At 50.4% G+C, this 7,014-nt stretch overlaps 1 protein-coding gene across 4 annotated transcripts in view; it reads right to left on the bottom strand.

The window, feature by feature from the left end:
- UPP1 (uridine phosphorylase 1) overlaps positions 1–4,442 on the bottom strand; it is a 20,538-nt gene extending 16,096 nt beyond the window's left edge. The window contains exons 1-2 of one of the 4 annotated variants that reach the window (XM_017956724.3): positions 4,103–4,442; positions 2,640–2,835 (exon numbers count right to left, since the gene is read on the bottom strand). The gene's annotated coding sequence lies outside the window, so the exon portion shown is untranslated. Of the gene's footprint in view, positions 1–2,639; positions 2,836–3,602; positions 3,881–4,102 lie in introns of those variants that run through there. The other 3 variants (XM_003895997.5, XM_009202978.4, XM_021935793.2) reach the window with 3 other exon arrangements.
- Between the last annotated feature and the right edge of the window lie 2,572 nt (positions 4,443–7,014).

Here is a 7,014-nt window from a genome sequence, read left to right as displayed (position 1 = left end):
AGAAAGAAAGAAAGAAAGAAAGAAAGAAAGAAAGAAAGAAAGAAAGAGAGAGAAAGAAAGAAAGAAAAAAAGAAAAGAAAGGAAGAAAGGAAGAAAGAGAGAGACAGAGAAAGAGAGAGAGAGAAAGAGAGAGAGAAAGAAAGAGAGAAAGAAAGAGAGAGAAAGAAAGAGAAAGAAAGAAAGAAAGGAAAGAGAAAAAGAGAGCAAGAGAGAAAGAGAGGAAGGAAGGAAGGAAGGAAGGAAGGAAGGAAGGAAGGAAGGAAGGGAAAGAAAGAAAGAAACAAACAGGGTTTCACTCTGTTACCCAGGCTGGAGTGGAGTGGTGCAATCATAGCTCGCTGCCGCCTCAAATCACTGGGCTCAAGTGATCCTCCCATCTCAGCCTCCAAGTAGCTGGAATTACAGGCATGAGTCACACCACCAGTGTAAAGGGAATGAGTTTTAAAAGAGGTATCACGCCTTGGTCCCCGGTTCACCAGGGGCCAAATGAAGGACAGTGTAGGGATGAAGCTTCATGAATAGGCAGAGCTACCTCTCCCTACATGTGTGGAAGGAGGAGAGAGGAGCCAGAGCAGTGCTTCTCATCAAAAGGCCCTACAGGAGGATCCTGGGGCGTTGGCATCTGGTCATGATTTCAGACCTTCTTCAGGATCCATTAAGCAGACCTACCGACTGAGGGAAAAAGTAGGATTTAGGGTCAGGCAGAGAGTCCTGGTCCCCAGGGCCAGTTTCTGTTGAGCAGGAACATTCCCCCATAAGAGTGGCTCCTCTGAAGAACATGCCCTCTTACAACCTCCCCCAAAACTCTGTACCCTCCAGGCTGCTATTTTTGTCTTTAGGGGTAGGGAGCTAATGGGAGGGAGCAGCCCCCCAGTGAACTGGGCAGGGGAAGAGCTAAGAAGTGAGCTCCCTTGGGTCAACAGCTGAGAACATCCCACTGAATCAGAGACTGCTAAGTGGCTCCTGGAAAGCTCTCCAGAGAGAATCCAACCCCGTTTGTAGAAAAGGAAACCCAACCAAAGACAGAACTTCCTGTCTGGTCTTGCAGAGTAAGGATGTTTCTCTCTAGGCTCGGTTGCTTTTCTTTACTCTGAACCAGAGAAACCAAGGCCACATCAACGGAGAAATCAGCTCCCTTGTCCAGCCATTGCCTTCGACTGGCTCCTTCCTAGTGGGGTCCAGGGCCCGCCTCACTCTCTCTTTCCCCTTGCAATCTTAGTACCTGTAGCATCCCCCCTCCTGGGTGTGAGTGTCCCAAGAGCTACCTTCTCTCCACTTTTCAGTCCTGCACTCAGGGAGGCTCTATTTAACCACACCCACGTAGGCAGAGAAAGTTGCAGATGTCTGCAATGCTCCAGTTGAAAAGACCCTGGTGTTGAGGAAGATGTCAGACTGGGCTGATTTTAGAAAACCTTTCTCCTAACATTGTACCACAATGTTCTCCAACTTCCGTATGGAAATGAAATTCAGTTTCTCAACAAGTCTTCTCTCACCTCTCTAGAAAGTCATGCTCTTCACTCCCCTCCCCACATAACAGGAGAGTTTTGCTGGTTTTACCTGGGCTGCAGATTCTACCTCCCAGGGAAATCCTAAACCTGGCTCAGGATTTGGTTCCCTGAGGAGGAGCCTTTTCAGTGATCAACTGGGGTTCCCCTAAATATTACCAGCCAGATCCAGCTTACTAAAAAAAAAAAAAAAAAAAAAAAAAAAAAAACTGAAGATGTTTTTACTTTTTTTTTTTACTTTTAACCCATTAAACTCAAATCAGATTGGTAAGTTACTTGCATAAATAGCTTAGTTTGTAAACATTTAAAATACTTTCTTGAACGAACATATTTCACACGCAAATGTGTATGAGAGAGATTGGAGAAGGGAGAAGAATGTTTGGTGTTTATCTTTAGGGAAGAGGAAAACCTAGAAGTTTCATTTTCTGTTATATATTTGATTTTTGGGTTTTGGGTTTTGTTTTGTTTTGTTTTTTTACAATAAGTTTGCATTAATTTTAAGATAAGTAAGGTCAACAAAAGTCCACTTTGACAAAAAGCCCATGTAAAGAAAAACTAATTTGTCCTTCTTAAATGAAACATGAATGCCCACCAGTGCTGAAAGTATTGGAACCAAGAATAAAATGTGTGCTCGAGAAACCTGTGCTGAATTAAAACGGTCTGTGGTGATGAGGTTTAATGCAGAGGACCAGAAGGTCAGGGTGGCCTCTGAAGAAAGAAATAATGTAAGAGTGGCTGAGAAGTGGGGAAAGCTTGGGCCAAAATGCAGATGGCAAACAAACTGAAAGGCGGAAGAGACAAAGGCCTGCCCTGGGAATGGCTCAGCAGAGCTTGTAAAAACCCAGAGTAAGACATTCTGTCTATTCAACGAAGTCACAAAGTTTTTTAAAGACCCGCGGTTACAGCCAATGAATGGAACCACTGGTCTTTTCAACCCAGAAGACCCCAGGAAGGTAGAAAATGAGCCAAGGAAAGGCCAGGCAGGGGACGTTGGGGAAAGGAAACAGGGATGGAGAATCAGAGACGGAAGTGCAGAGACAGGTCACCCAGGCGCCTGGAAACTGCCTCCATGGCCTTCACGGGAAACGGCCTCTTTCTACTCCGGATCCCAGACTGTGCTGCTTTGAAACTGACCGTCAGAGAACAGCGGCTGGAGGCGGACAGACGTCTGCAGTGGGAGCCGCAGTGGGAGGCCCTCCAGGCGTTCCAGGCAGGGGCAGGAAGACTGCCGGCGAGTCACCCACGACCGCGAGTCACCTCACCAAGCCCTGAACTGGAACAGGAGTCGAGAAGTGTCGACGAGCTGCGGAGTTCCTTGCTTCTCTTGGCCCTGTCAGGTCCAAGAACAGGTTGCCATATAAAAGAATCGTAAAGGGACCTCCTTCCCCTTGCAAATTATGTCATATAACGCATATGACTGTAAAGTTTCTCTGCGGAGCTGCCAAATAACTCGACGCCAATATTTTATGCGGTAACATTTTGTTAAATGTTGACTCGATGGCCACTTACTCCATCTTAACTGAGGGCTCCCGTAACAATCATCCTCCAAATGAAATTTTACCCCCTCTCCCTTTAAAAGGCGGTGGGGACCAAAACATCACTTGGTCACTGAAGTTACCAATTCCTTCCTCTCATCTGGGGCTCCCAGCACAGTTTTAGGGGTTCCCGCACTCCCTGCCCGGGTTTGGGCGCGAGAAGCGCCCGCCTGCGCCCTGCGGGACCTGACCCTGCCGGCTCTGCCTCCACCCTCGCAGCACCTCGGCCTGGTGGGCTCCCCGCCCGGAGCCCCGCGCGCTCGGTCGCCGGGACGTGGCAGAGGCGGGCACGGGGTGGACCCGAGGAAGCGCATCCCGCCCGCGCGCTTCCCCCCATGCCCACCTGCCCCGCACACATCGGCCCCAGAACCTCCCGGCCGCGCGCAAGCCTCCCCGCGCAGCCTTCCCGGGTTGCTCTCTGCTCCTTCTCGCAGCTGACAGCCAAGGTGCGCCTGAGCCTCCGTCACCGCCCCTACAGGTAAGTGGGCAAGTCGCCAAGGCAGGGGATGGGCCAGCCTCCAGGGAAGAGAGAATGGCGGGAACCGGGCCGCGGCGAACTCACCGCTCGGTCTGCGCAGAGACCCGCTACACCCGCTGCGCCATCCTTGCACGGCGACACCGGCGACAAACACTATGCTCCAGGGCAGGTCGAAGGGGCAGCTCTCGGGAGGCTCGCGGACGACGGGGCGAGGGTCTGTGTGCCGGAGCACTCGAATGAAGGAACCTCTTGCGAGGTGAAGCTCATAGGGAGTCTGCGAGCGCCCCGCCCTACCCTGGGGTTACCGCTTGGCTCAGGCCCCGCCTGCCCTGGGCCGGCGGACTCGGCTGACCGCACCCTGGGCCATCCGGCTGACAAGCCCCGCCCGCCCCCACCTTCCTCTGCTCCTCCGACCCCGCCCACCCCCACCACCCCACACCTCCCACCCTCTTCCCGCCTAGGTGCCGGGAGCCTCCGCCCTCACTTGCTTCTACCCTCTGCGGAGCAGTTGGGCAATTGTCAAAAACCAGCAGCCAGTTCTGTCACTCATTAAACCGCCCCTACTATAGAGGAAATCTCCTTACCCACGTGATCCTAGCCTGGGGTGGATCTGGGGCGGAGGAAACCCGGCTAGAAGCGGCTCTAGGAGTAACCCAAGGTCACGCCGCCAGGCAGGATCCCCGGTCTGTCTGTCTGGAGGTGGCCCCGCGGCTGGGGCCAGCGGAGACAAATGCCAGCGTGGAACCAGCCCTGGCCCGGTGGTCGGGGATGTGGAGCTGGCACTGTCACCGTGTGTACCCTCTATCTCTCTGGACGGCCTCCGCTTCCCCCGCGGAGAGTTTCTCTGGAACCTTCCTGATCCTGGGAGTTCCCCAGCTGGGGCAAAGCCAGGAGCTCGCCCGAGGAAGGGAAGTGACTCATTCATTTAGAGTCGCAGCTAAGTGGCAGAACTACCTCACACCGGCGCTGCACTCTGACCCCCAGCGGCCAGACCCGCCTCTCCCCGGCCGGTGCCCAGTCTCCGTCTAAGACGTCTTTCCTGGTCCTCTCCCTGCTTCCCGAACGCGCACTCTGGTGAGAGCACAGAGCCTGGGAAAGAAGACGACCTAGCGGCCCGGGCTGCCCAGCACATCTGTTACTTGCTTCCTAAAGGGAACTCCAGTTCCTGAGAAAACATGGGGTTGGACCAGGAGTGGTGGCTTACGCCTGTAATCCTAGCATTTTGGAAGGCCGAGGCGGATGGATCACCTGAGGTCAGGAGTTCGAGACCAGCCTCCCCAAGATGGTGAAACCCTGTCTCTACTAAAAATACAAAAATTAGCCGGACGTGGTGGCATGTGCCTGTAATCCAGGCTACTAGGGAGGCTTAGTTGAACCCAGCAGAGGATGCAGTGAGCCGAGATCGCACCATTGCACTCCATACTGGGTGACAAGGGTGAAACTCCGTCTCAAAAAAAAAAAAAAAAAAAAAAAAAAGAAAAGAAAACAAAGAAAGAAACGTGGGGTTGACAGCTATGGCCTGTAAGCCCCCATGCCCCGGAGATTACGTTTTCCTTCGTTTCCAGAGGCTGCACATGAGCGGGGAAATCAAACCAATACCAAAGACTTCCTGTGTCAAAAGACAAAATTATAACCAATTTAGTTTAAAGATCTCAGTTGGCTTTATTTTTGGTTCTAGGCTCTGGCAGTGCGTCATTACATAGAACAGAATAAGTGTTCCAATGAGCTGAGCAGAGGGATTTGGCTTTATAGACAGACAGGAAGGGCTGAAGAAGGTAGAAATGAAGATCAAAAAGCAGATGGGTCTTTTCAAAATTACTTTCCTTGTAAGGCAGGGACAGGGAGACGAATAATAGAGAATAACTGATTAGTCAACCTCAGGTTACTTCAGGCTACCTATTTTTGCGTGTAAGAATCAAAGCAGAGGGAACTTTATTATCATGTGGGCTTGTTAACCATGGAGGGTGTCCAGGTTCTTGGCATCTTGAACAAAGAATTGAACAAAACGCACAAACAAAGCAAGGAAGGAATGAAGAGTTTCATTGAAAATGAAAGCACGGCCGGGCACAGTGGCCCACACCTGTAATCCCAGCACTTTGGGAGGCCGAGGCAGGTGGATTACGAAGTCAGGAGTTCAAGACCAGCCTGACCAAGATAGTGAAACCACGTCTCTATTAAAAGTACAAAAAAAAAAAAAAAAAAAATAGCCGGGCACAGTGGCAGGTGCCTGTAATTTCAGCTACTTGGGAGGCTGAAGCAGGAGAATCACTTGAACCTGCGCGGCAGAGGTTGCAGTGAGCTGAGATCATGCCACTGCATTCCACCTTGGGTGACAGAGTGAGACACCATCTCAAAAAAAAGTAAATGAAAGTACACTCCACAGTGTGGGAGTGGGCCTGAGCATAGGGGCTCAAAGACCCCATTCCAGAATTTTTGGGAGTTTCAATATCCTCTGCTTGGGGTACACGCTATGTAAATGAAAGAGATGACGCAAAGTTACAAAGTCATTTACTTGGCCTAGGCAGAGGCTATTTCCTGTCATAGCTGAAGTGTGAATCGGCCTTATGTTCCCTGCCTCCAGACCCTATTTTCCTGCCTCATACTGAAGACTGAAACTGGCCTGGTTAGGAAGTTGGCTATTCTCTCTCTCTCTGTTGATTTCTCAGAAGGTAGATTAACAACTTAGTTTTAGTTTTGTTACCGGAAGAGGGTCCCAATCCAGACCCCAAGAGAATATTCTTGGATCTTGCATAGGAAAGAATTCGGGTCCAGAGTGAGTCCACAGATAAAAGTGAAAGAAGAAAGCTTATTGAGAAAGTAAAGGAATAAAAGAATAGCAACTCCCATGGGCAGGGCAGCCCCTAGGGCTGCTGGTTGGCCTTTTTTTTTTTTTTTTTTTTTGAGACAGAGTCTTACTCTGTGGCTCAGGCTGGAGTACAGTGGCACGATCTCAGCTCACTGCAATCTCCGTCTCCTGGGTTCAAGCGATTCTCCTGCCTCAGCCTCCCGAGTAGCTGGGATTACAGTCTCCCGCCACTACACCCAACTAATTTTTTGTATTTTTAGTAGAGATGGGGTTTCACCATGTTGGCCAGGCTTGTCTCAAACTCCTAACCTTGTGATTCGCCCGCTTCAGCCTCCCAAAGTGCTGGGATTACAGGCATGAGCCACCGCACCCAGCTGCTGGTTGGCTATTTTTATGGTTATTTCTTGATTGTAGACTAAATAAGGGTGGATTATTCATGAGTTTTCTAGGAATTCTTCCTTTTAGAACATATAGGGTAACTTCTAGATGTTGCCATGATATTTATATACTGTCATGGTGCTGGTAGGAGTGTCGTCTAGCATGAGAATGCATTGTGATTAGTGAATAATGAGCAATGAGGATGACCAGAGGTAGCTTTCCTCACCATCTTGGTTTTCGGCAGGTTTTGGCCAGTTTCGCTGGCTTCTTTACTGCATCCTGTTTCATCAGCAAGGTCTTTGTAACCTGTAT

The sequence above is a fragment of the Papio anubis genome, chromosome 4 (genome assembly GCF_008728515.1).
Source record: "Papio anubis isolate 15944 chromosome 4, Panubis1.0, whole genome shotgun sequence".
In the NCBI taxonomy this organism is placed as follows: domain Eukaryota; kingdom Metazoa; phylum Chordata; class Mammalia; order Primates; family Cercopithecidae; genus Papio; species Papio anubis.
Note: the sequence above shows the minus strand (reverse complement) of the source record. Positions and strands in the feature narration are given on the sequence as shown.